The 12030-nt window shown below is 41.6% G+C and overlaps 1 protein-coding gene across 1 annotated transcript in view; it reads left to right on the top strand.

Annotated features, from left to right (window-relative positions):
- The window catches only part of LOC132885317 (copper chaperone for superoxide dismutase-like), a 104054-nt gene that overhangs the window by 43052 nt on the left and 48972 nt on the right, over positions 1–12030 (top strand). The gene's annotated exons all lie outside the window — the stretch shown is intronic.

The raw sequence follows: 12030 nt of genomic DNA, 5'->3' as shown, positions 1-12030 counted from the left end.
TTGCTAATGTGTCGTTACTGTTATTTCTCCCTCTGCTCGCCCTGTAAATGCCCTACGTCGCTGGATAGCGAAGGTGTTTTCTGCATCTCGCTCCTTTTTCTTGTATGTTCTCCGTTTGTCGCCTTCCTCGCATTCAAACCAATTCGAGCCGAAGTCCGCTACATGTCCAAAATGGTGGTCGCGTTTACGAAGGTCACGTGACTGAAAAGGGTCTATACTCTGAAGCTGAAGAGATTGAGGCCCATTGTCAAGATAGAGGAGCACCTTTGGAGGGAACTAGCAATCGTGTAACCCTACCTAAAACTATAAAGGACGAACAAACAAACACAGTCAAAAATGATACACTCTTAATACAAGCTATATACGATTCAATGGTACTTACTAGACTTCCTGCTCCTGAACCCTGCGTTTTCTCAGGAGATCCACTCAACTTCTTAGAGTGGAGCACAAGCTTTAAAACATTGATTGAGAAACGATGCACCAATCCAGCCGACAAACTATTTTATCTGCAAAAGTACGTTGGTGGCGAGGCACGATCTGTATTGGAAGGGACTTTCTTTAGAAGGGACGCTGAAGCTTATGACCAAGCATGGGAGATGCTAAATACTCGCTATGGTCATCCCTTTGTAATACAGCGTGCATTTAGAGAAAAACTGAATAACTGGCCTAAAATAGGTTTTAGAGATTCAGTGAAGTTAAGACAATTCAGTGATTTCTTGTCAGCATGTAGCAGTGCAATGCCACATGTGAAGGGACTAGAGGTGCTTAATGATTGCGAGGCAAATCAGAAAATGCTCCAAAAACTTCTAGATTGGATTACATCTCGTTGGAATCGTTATGTTACAAAGCAATTACGTCAAGAAAAGGAATATCCTGCCTTTAAAGAGTTTGCTGAGTTTATGGCACAAGAAGCAGAAATTGCCTGTAACCCTATGACCTCGTTCAACGCCTTAAAATCTGTGGAAGAAAAGACATCTAGAGATGTTAAGCGCCCAAAGGCTAACACATTCATTACAGACATAAAAACAACAAATAGTGTCGTAGAGAGCAGTTCTCAGGAGAATGTGTTTAGTACACCCACAAATTCTATCGAATGCATATGCTGCGGAGAAGGGCATTCTATCCACAAATGCCAGGTGTTTGCCAGGAAGCCTACAGAGGACAAGAGACGATTCATATTTGATAATAGTCTGTGTTTTGGCTGCCTTAAAAGGGGACACAACTCAAAGGACTGTAAGGAAAAAGCCACCTGTAGAATATGTAAGAAACATCATCCAACACCACTTCACGAAGCCCGGTCAGCAGCTGATAGACCTCCAGAGGTTGCGCAAGCTGAAGAGAATACATCTTCCCTTTCCTGCTGTGTGAATAGAGGTGATGATGGAAGCACATCAATGATCGTGCCGGTCTGGATTTCCTCAACAAAAGCTCCTGAAAAAGATACTTGCATATGCTTTGCTTGATACTCAGAGTAGTAACACCTTTGTCGATCAAGGCATGTGCCGAATGGTGGGAGCAAGTTTGGAACCAGTAAAATTGAAGCTGACCACTATGATGGGAAAGGATTCAATAGTTCACAGTGCAAGAGCTAGTGGCCTTAGAGTTAGAGGATTTTCATCTGAAAGCTGGATTAACTTGCCGCCTACCTATACCAGAGATTTTATCCCCCTTGAATGATCCCATATTCCTACACCAAAAATTGCTGAACAATGGAATCACCTGAAGGGAATTGCTCCTGAAATATCAGAGTTGATGGACTGTGAGGTGGGCCTTTTCATTGGCTACGACTGTTCCAGGGCATTAGCACCACGACGAGTCATTACAGGGAGGGACGATGAGCCATATGCCATCAAAACCGACCTTGGCTGGAGTATAGTCGGAAGCTCATCATGAGGTGCACAGTCAACAGAGGTGACAGGTCTGTGCCACCGCATAGCAGTCAAAGAATTCCCACCATTGACACCAGCTAGCGTAATTAGAGCCCTCGAGTTCGACTTCAGAGATAGTGCCTCCAGAGGCCTTAGTGTGAAGGAGCATACACAGTCAAACTGGCTAAAAGGACCAGAGTTCCTGTGGAGAAGAGAATTAGTTACATCAAAGTTTTCTCCAGAGCTCATGGAGCATATGGGAGACCCGGAAGTAAGGACAACACAGGTCTTACACACAGAGCTTGAGAAAGAAGAAAATTTCCTGGATAGGCTTGAACGCTTTTCAAAATGGAACACTGCCTTAAACGCTGTAATGCGAATCCAATGACTAGCAAAAAGAACAAAAATGTCAGGCCCTGTCACGGTTGAAGAGAGAAGAAAAGCAAGCCTAACGCTTGTAAAACTGGCACAAGGTCATGCATTTAAAGAGGAAATACAATTACTTAAAATTGGCAAATTGTTGTCTAGTCATCCATTATACCAGTTCAATTCAGTGCTGCAAGATGGTGTTCTACGGGTGGGCGGGAGATTAAAAAACGCTCACTTGCCTATTGATGTGAAGCATCCAGCAATTCTGCCTAAAGACAGAGTTATTACTCGCCTCATGACTAGCTACTGTCATGAAAAAACGCAGCATCAGGGTAGAGATCTAACTCTGAATGAAATCAGAGTAAATGGGTTTTGGATTGTCAGTGGCAGCAAAGTTGTATCAAATCACATCAAACAGTGTGTCTTATGTAGGAAAGTTTGTAGACCCACAGAAACATAAAAGATGGCTGATCTGCTTGACTGCCGTGTCGACCCGTCTCCTCCATTCTCTTATTGCGGAATGGACTGTTTTGGTCCATTTTATGTCAAACAGGGTCGTACAGAGCATAAGAGATACGGTCTCATTTTTACTTGTCTGTCATCAAGAGCAATTCATATAGAAATGTTAGAAGACTTAACTACAGATTCCTTCATAAATGCCTTATGATGTTTTATTGGTATTTGTGGTGCAGTGAGACAAATTGTATCTGATCAAGGAACTAATTTTGTTGGGGCAAAAAATGAATTGACAAAGGCCCTAATGGAAATTGACAAAGACAGACTAGCCACTTACTTGGCTTAAAAGCAGTGCGAGTTCATGATGAATGTCCCAAACGCCAGCCATATGGAAGGAGTTTGGGAGCGACAAATTAGAATCATAAGTGTCTTAAGCAGTGTTCTTTCTCAGAGTGTTGGCCATTTGAATGATTTTTCTTTAAGAGCTTTTCTTTACGAAGCAATGTCAATTGTGAACAGCCGTCCACTAACCACTGACAGCATTAATGATCCTAATGCTCTAGAACCACTTACCCCGAATCGTTTACTTACAATGAAGGCCACTGTTCCACTTCCTCCCCCTGGAAAGTTTGTAGCAGAGGATCTGTATGTTAGGAAGAGATGACGAAGAGTTTAGTACTTTACTGAGCAGTTTTGGGGAAGATGGCGTAAAGAGTACTTAGCAAACATTGCACTAAGACAGCCTGGGGATATAGTCATAGTGAAAGAGGAAGGAATTCCTCGCAATGAGTGGAGATTAGGAAAAGTGATAGAGGTGTATACAGACAAAGATGGCCTGGTACGGAAGGCTTCGGTACAAATAGGAAATAGGAGTTTGAACAAAAAAGGTCAAAGAGTTAATAATCCATCAATCTTTGAGTGTCCCATTCACAAATTAGCTGTGCTCATAGAAAGTAAATGAAATGATAATGAAATGTTCTGGTTTTCATTGATTTTTAAAATTCACTTGTAGAATTAAGTGGGTTATGGGTTATTAATGTTTGTAGTTATTAAGAAATTACTAGATTTGTCTGAAATGTATCATAAATCATAGTAATTGGTGGGAGTGTAGCTGTCTGCTAGACAGTGTTGTCATTTAAGTCTTGCATTTATAATGTGTTTTGAATTCATTATTTTTGTGATTTTGTTTTTAAAAATATATGATTTCATGTATGTTTTATAAAAAGAAATTATTTCATGTTGTTAAAAACTTATGATTTCTGTGCAAGAAATTGATTGGTTATATGCGAGTGATGTGGGGCTGATGTAATGACCAGAGGATTATGGGGAATGGGCGGGGCAGATACTGAGGACTTATTAGCACTGCTGTGCATTACTTCGGAAAGTGAGATGGACTCTGCACAAGGTTAAGGTGCTAACGTTGTCACAATGTTTATGATGGTTCTTAAGTTTGAGAAAATAAACAGTCAAGTAAACACCTGTATGACGCGTGGCCATTCTCTTAACCCATGCAGCTACACTAACGATAGCTGCTCTCAGCCTCAACCTACATGGATGTACACCGAAACTGATCTGGCTCTATGGGGGAATATGACTGAGGAGGCTCGCGCTGTTCTGATTGACAGAGGGCCTGCAGTGTTCCAGAACCGAAGGAGAAAGTATCCCACGTCAGTCCGCGATGTGGGCTTAGGAGGTAGAGTTTGCTCGCTCACTAATGATCTCCTTGAATGTACTCTCCAGTGGTTAGTGTACTCCCCTTCCAGGGGAAACATCTTCTGCTTTCCATGTATGCTGTTCTCTCTAAAGAGGAATCAATTAGTTAGTGGGTTTTCAGATTGGAAACACCCCGAGTGTCTGCTTGACCATGAAAAAAGTTGCCAGCATTCAGCATGCATGCTAACGTTGTATCAGCGTTCTGTCACTGGTGGGAAGGGGGCCATAAATGCTAAACTGGTGCACCAGCTAGAGAGTGAAAAGTGATATTGGCGAGAGATTTTGAAATGCGTGATTACAGTGATCCAGTTCCTCTCTGAACGTGGACTAGCCTTTCGGGGGGATAACAAGTTACTTGGCTCTCCACACAATGGCAATTTCTTAGGCTTTTTGGAGGTCATTTCTAAATTTGATCCATTTTTGGCTGAGCATATCAGCAAATACAGGCAGAAGGGTAGGGGCATTGTGTCTTACCTGTCCTCCACTACGTGCGAGGACTTGATTCGGCAAATGGGTGAAAAACTGAAAGCCACTATTGCTGCAGAGATACGAAAGGCAAAGTATTTCTCACTGATTGTGGATTCTACTCCTGATCTCTCACACACTGACCAGCTGACCTTCATCTTTAGGTTTGTCAGTAAAGAGGGTGGCATAGTCAAACGATTCCTTGTCTTTGAGCCAATTGAGAGTCACACAGGGGAAAGTCTGGCTGACACTGTACTAGCTATGGTTGATAGTCTAAACGTAGACCTCGCTAATTGTCGAGCTCAGGCCTACGACAATGCCAGTAACATGTCGGGGCGTTATAATGGGCTACAAGCTCATTTGAAAAAGAAAAATCCATTAATCCATTACATACCATGTGCAGCACACTCACTCAATAGTGTAGAAAACTTCTGCCCAGTTGCAAGTAGGTTTTTTTGATCTATTTACAATCCTTGTACGCATTTTGCACAGCTTCCACTCATAGATGGAACTGTTTTTTCAAGAACGTGGACATTAAGGTAGACTCGACACTGAAATCACTTTCATCCACTCGATGGAGTTCTGGTGCAGATGCATCCAAGGCATTTTGTGAAAATTGTGCACAGATTAGGGCCATACTTAGGAACATGTCAGCTGACATGGGTGAGAATCGTAAAACACGGGATGAGGCAGGAGCTTTGTGCTCAAAGTTAGGCAGTCTTGACATGGCATTCATGGCGCAGTTTTGGAACTGTATTTTAAGCAGATTGAAAGTGACAAGTGAGTCATTACAAAGGGTTGACATGGATCTGATGACGGTTATCCGCCTTCTGGACTCTTTGCGATCATGGGTTATGTCACTTCGCGACCAATTTGACCTCTTTGAGAACTCTGCAAAGACCATTCCCGATGTGTGCCAGTCATATAGAGATGAACTGCAGTGAAGCAAAAAGCGCAAAGTTTTTTCTGATGAAAGCACACGACACTAAATAACACTGACAGGCCAGGAGCAATACCAGGTAGCAACATTCAATGTCATAATTGACAAACTAGTCAGCTGCCTGAGGCACAGAATGGACGCATATCGGAATATTTTTGACAAATTTAAGGTGCTCTACATGGAAACTGATGATTTGACCAGTATCTGTGAACAGGCAAAAGTGCTCTGCATGTCATACCCATCTGATTTAGATGAGGACTTGGCCAATGAAATAGTCCAGTTCAGAAGCTTCATACAAAACAAACAGGATAAGTCTCCTCAAAAGCTTCTTAAAGTGATCTTGAAACATGGGCTGCAATCACGCTGCCTGTGACAAATTGTGAAGGGGAACGATCATTTTCACGTCTGGCCAGAATTAAAAATGAGCTTAGAATGACAGAGATGCAACAGCGCCTCAGCGTGCTGTCACTCATGGCCATCGAGACAGAACTACTCAGGAGTTTGGAATTCAATGAAGTTATAACTGACTTTGCTAATAGGAGAGCCCGTAAGAAGTCTTTCTAACGGGTGCATCAGGGAGTACAATCATAAACATAAATTCTGACTGTTTTATTTCTCATTTAATGTTACAGATTTTTATTGAAGGTAGGCCTACTTCTATTTACTTTTATGTGTAATGTATTGCAATTCATTGCATAGACATACCCTGGAGAGACAAGGAGAGGAGAGCTAGCCTTAAGGATCAAGTGGAAAGAGAGGACAGAAGTGAGGAGATCAGACAGACAGACAACCAGACAGACACAATGATAGGTGTAGGTGCAATGAGTAATTAAGTGATCAATCTCATTAAATAATACCTTTAATTTTGATGCTTAATAATAAATGATCAAACAGCTAAATTATGGTATGTTCCAAATTATTATGATCACTTACCGTATTACATAACTCATATGCACCTTGCAATTCTTTTGAGATCTGGGCAACTTCAAAAATATCAGGAAAACAAATAATCACACACAGTTTCAATAATAATGGAATTTATTATGACAAAGATAAAAATGAATAATAACAGTTGAAATCTTCAGCAAACGGTGAGGTATATGTGTGTGTGTGTTTGTGTATTAAAAGGAAATTAAACATGAAACATGTAGTGTGGGTATAAAGCCTTCTGGGCTACCACGAAGGAGTTAGCTTTGAATGCTGGCTAGGTGTGTGTATGTGTGGGGGGAAGTTGACCATGTGTTTCTAAGTAAAACAAAAGAATTAGCTTTGTTTTGCTAGCTAAGGCAAGGCTAGCTAGCATGTGTTTGTGTGTGAAAAGCCTGGTGACCATGTGGTGAGTAAACAAGAGAGTTAGCTTTAGTTGCTAGCTAAGGTGTGTTATGAGGCCTATGGCCTAGCAAAAGAAAGGCTAGCGTGGGATGCTAACTGAGGTGTGTTTGACCACGTGGTGAGGCCTATGGCCTAGCAAGAAAAGAAACTAGCGTGGGATGCTAGGTGAGGTGTGTTTGACCACGTGGTGAGGCCTAACAGTCCCTTGGAGACAATACAGTTATCTCTGGATGCTAATAAGATAGAAGAGTTAGCCGTAGCAGCTAACCCACTAGCTTCATAACATTACCAAATTCACTGAAATCTTGATGAGGTCAAAATATGGGTAAATAATGAAATTAAAGTGTTAGAAAGAAAGAGGGCATGCAAAAACTATCTATTAAACAATTGAGAGATCAAAAATAGAACAAATGATAGAAACACAAAATCAGTGTGCACACTTAAACAGTCCCTGAGTTTAAATTCACACCAAGTAAATAAACTAATTCCTAAGACTTGTCTTTTGCCCAAAATGCCAAGTCTTACTTCAATATCTCGCCCTTTTGTAGGAAGCAGAGAATTCTTGGAGAGGCTGAGTTTCACAGGAGCTCGTAAAGACTTCTGTGGGAAACAGAGAATCCTTGGTCCGACGCTTCGTAGCTCGTGGGAAGGAAAACTCTGGTCAAACAATGTGCACTAGTTAGAAGGGATCCAGCCGCTTCTTAACTACAAATTAAACTGCTTTGGGCTGCAGTTTCGTACGTACCGGTACTCATAAGGAATAACTGAAAACCGGTTGTAACTTGACTGAGTTAAAAATCGCGTGTTTCCGGAGTCTACCGTGATCAAGGGTAAACAAAAAGGAAAACGTGCTGAAACGTGGATCTTGCAAGAAAGAAGTCGTGGTTTCGGACGGTCCGATAAGCGAGTGCCTCCTTTTAGGTCTGTTCCCATGTAGTTGCAGACGCCAAAGAGAAAGTATGGCGGATTTCCAGGTCCTTTATGGAATCGTGGAGGATGTGATGTAGGTGATCCCGCCCAGGCGTGACGTAGGTCAATGCGGAAGTTGGCTGGGAGTTGTAGTTCTTAGACAGTAGGTGGCAACTGTACCTACATAGGCCTCGGAGACCTGATTGGAGAAAGGAGAGCCAAGGGAGGATGCCAGCCAGAAACAGAGAAAGCTGTCAGACACTAAAACATTTAAAAAGTCCTCCAATTTCTCTAAGTTCATATATTATTTTCATTCAGCAATTCAAGGGCTACTGTATAAATGTTCATAAACACTAAAATAGGCCTACTTAAAGTATTTCATTTTAAGAGCTTTGATGGTTTTAGCATATAATGCTTAATTTGTTTTATTTTTCATATGCCTGCCTAAGGTTTTCAGGAGTTTAACTTCAATGGTTCTTAATGGTTTTCCAGTAGTGGGCAGTGCTTCCGGTTGAAATCAGAATAATTATGTGTTCTGTCTAGTGCACTGACATTACAGTTCAGTTTTGTTGATATGCAATTGGAACTATTCTGTCTGGTAGCATTCTGTTGTGACATATTAGGCTGCAATAAAAAACACCCACCTGCTACACCAGGGTTTTTTTTGGGGGGGGGCATCCAACATTTCTGCCCAGGGGCCTGTGACCGCATAATCTGGCCCTGGTTTCTGTTACTGCAAGTGTGTGCGTGAGTGTGCATGTGTGAGCCCATGTTAGAGTATAGAGTGTTATCAGCTATTGAGTATTAAATAATTGGACATAGCGGATATATTACGGACAAATTAGTATATTGAAGGTATTGTGTTATAGATTTGTGAGACGCAGTGCTCTGGAATAGTAACACGAGCTAGGAAGCTACCAAGATGGTGCTAGGAAGTTTTCCAGTTGTTCTCCTAGTTATTTTTATTAGTTTAATGAGTTTATTTAAAAAAAACTCAACTGAGATTTACTTCAGCGGTAAAAGATTATTTATTTATAGATTTATAAATCACAGAGAAAGGGTACTAATGCAGGAAGATGACCGTTTAGTGATGATACAGTGGATGAAAAAGTGGTTGGCAGGCACACTGATGTTGACAGGAAGTCACCTTGACCTTCGCAGGCTGACTAAACGTAAACAAACTGAATGGAAGAGAACTGTTAAATCTGGATTATATTTGTTTGTATTGTTAATCCTCATGTCAGGAGATGTCCAGATTCAAGCAGGTCCATTCGATCAAGCTACTAAAATCACAACTGTCGAATTTCTATGTGGAATATGTGAAAAGAATATCAAGAGCAACCAAGCAGCCCTTCAGTGTGATAGTTGTGACATGTGGACACATCATACCGGTAGGTGCTTGAATATGCCCCTCTCAGAATATTATCGTCTTGATAAATCAGATGATGACTGGATCTGTGGCCCATGTTCACTCCTTAGGTTTTCTGAGTCATTTTTTGAAGATGATGTCCCTGAGCTTGATGTAGCTTCGCTTTCTGATGGACATCCTCTTGAATTTGAGTGTTTAAAAACTAAAGGGCTTACCTTCATCCATTTGAATACCCGTAGCCTCCTACCAAAAATTCATGAGCTCTCTATACTTGCAGAGAACACCAAGATAGTAGTGATTGGCATAACCAAGACGTGGCTCGATACAACTATCAATGACGCAGAGGTGGAAATACAAGGATGTGTGATTGTATGACAGGACTGCAACTGAAAGGGGGGAGGCGTCTGTATGTACATCAGATCAGATGTAGCTTTCAACCCACGAACCGACATCGCAAATGGATTGGAGACAGTGTGGGCAGAACTGTATCTCCCTAAGACAAAACCAATTTTGTTTGGAGTGTGCTATTGTCCACTTAAACAGATGAACAACTTCTTTGAACAATCATGCCTAGAATGCAATTCTTTTCCAGACACTGAATGTATTATTATGGGTGATGTTAATGTGGACATTCAAAATTCCAAAAGTAATCTGTTCAAATCACTCAACCGTTTTCTAAACACGTTTGATCTTACTCAGGTGATTAATTGTCCAACTAGAGTTGATGTGTCAAAAAATACTTAAATTATTATAGATTTGATGATTGTTTCTGACCCTGTTAACATTGTTGCTTCTAATGTTGTAGATTGTGGTGTGAGTGACCATATGTTGATTTAGTGTACTCACGAACATAAAATCTCCTGTTAATGTACACAGGGAAATTCAGCTTTGGTCACTAAAAAATTACACCAAAGAGTCATTTGAAGAACCATTGTCTAATGTGGCTTGGCAAGAAGTGTTGGCTTGTAGGACAGTGTATGAGGCATGGATTGGCTTTAAAACAAAATTTCTAGCAGTAATAGATAAAATAGCCCCCTTACGATGTGTAAGTGTTAAGCATAACACAGATTCTAGGATGATGGGTGAGTTACTTCATTTAATCAGAGGGATCGAGCTTTGAATAAATAATAAAAAAAGACCACAGTTGGTATCAGAAATATATTTATTTTCAAAATCAAATCAAATATAAGAAAAAGAAGGCAAAATCAGAATTTATTGCTAGTGAAGTTGATGACTTCAAAAAACAACCTAAAAAACTGTGGCAAACATTAAAAAGTCTCGGCACGTCATTGCAAATGAAAACAAAGCCTGATACTATTGGACTTAATATAGATGATAAAATAATTTTTGATAAAAACATTGCAGCCAAGCATTTTAACACATTTTTTACCACCATTGCTTCTACTGTAGTCGAGAAGCTTCCACCAAGTGCTGGTAATTTTGGTTTGTCATATGTTAAGGATTTTTACAGTAACCTGAATGCCCCTGTCAATAATTTTTGTCTTTCAGAGGTCTCTAAGGATGTAGTACTTAAAGTCTTGGGTAATTTAAATCCGAGCAAGGCTACCAGTTTAGACCAATTATCACCTAGATTTGTTAAAGATAGTGCCAAGCTCATAGCATCTCCCTTCTCGTCTCATCTTCTTCCGCTTTATCTGGGACCGGGTCACGGAGGCAGCAGTCTAATCATGGAAGCCCAAACTTCCCTTTCCCCAGACACCTCGGCCAGCTCCTCGGGAAGAACACCAAGGCGTTCCCAGGCCAGCCGAGAGACATAGACCCTCCAGCATGTCCTGGGTCTTCCCCGGGGCCTCCTCCCGGGGGGACATGCCTGGAACACCTCCCCAGGGAGGCGTCCAGGAGGCATCCGAAAAAGATGCCCGAGCCACCTCAGCTGATTCCTCTCGATGTGGAGGAGCAGCGGCTCTACTCCGAGCTCCTCCCGAGTGACTGTGCTTCTCACCCTATCTCTAAGGGAGCGCCCAGCCACCCTGTGAAGGAAACTCATTTTGACCGCTTGTATCCGCGATCTTTTTCTTTCGGTCGTTACCCAAAGCTCATGACCATAGGTGAGAGTCGGAACGTAGATCGACCGGTAAATTGAGAGCTTCGCCTTTTGGCTCAGCTCCTTCTTCACCACGATGGACCGGTAAAGTGACTGCATCATTGTGGAGGCTGCACCGATCCGCCTGTCGATCTTACGCTCCATCCTTCACTCACTCGTGAACAAGATCCCGAGATACTTAAAGGAACAGTCCACCGTACTTCCATAATGAAATATGCTCTTATCTGAATTGAGACGAGCTGCTCCGTACCTCTCCGAGCTTTGCGCGACCTCCCAGTCAGTCAGACGCGCTGTCACTCCTGTTAGCAATGTAGCTAGGCTCAGCATGGCCAATGGTATTTTTTGGGGCTGTAGTTAGATGCGACCAAACTCTTCCACGTTTTTCCTGTTTACATAGGTTTATATGACCAGTGACATGAAACAAGTTCAGTTACACAAATTGAAACGTGGCGATTTTCTATGCTATGGAAAGTCCGCACTATAATGACTGTCATTATAGTGCGGACTTTCCATAGCATAGAAAATCGTTATTATAAAGACTTTT

This window comes from Neoarius graeffei, chromosome 1, assembly GCF_027579695.1.
Source record: "Neoarius graeffei isolate fNeoGra1 chromosome 1, fNeoGra1.pri, whole genome shotgun sequence".
NCBI classification, from domain to species: domain Eukaryota; kingdom Metazoa; phylum Chordata; class Actinopteri; order Siluriformes; family Ariidae; genus Neoarius; species Neoarius graeffei.
Note: the sequence above shows the minus strand (reverse complement) of the source record. Positions and strands in the feature narration are given on the sequence as shown.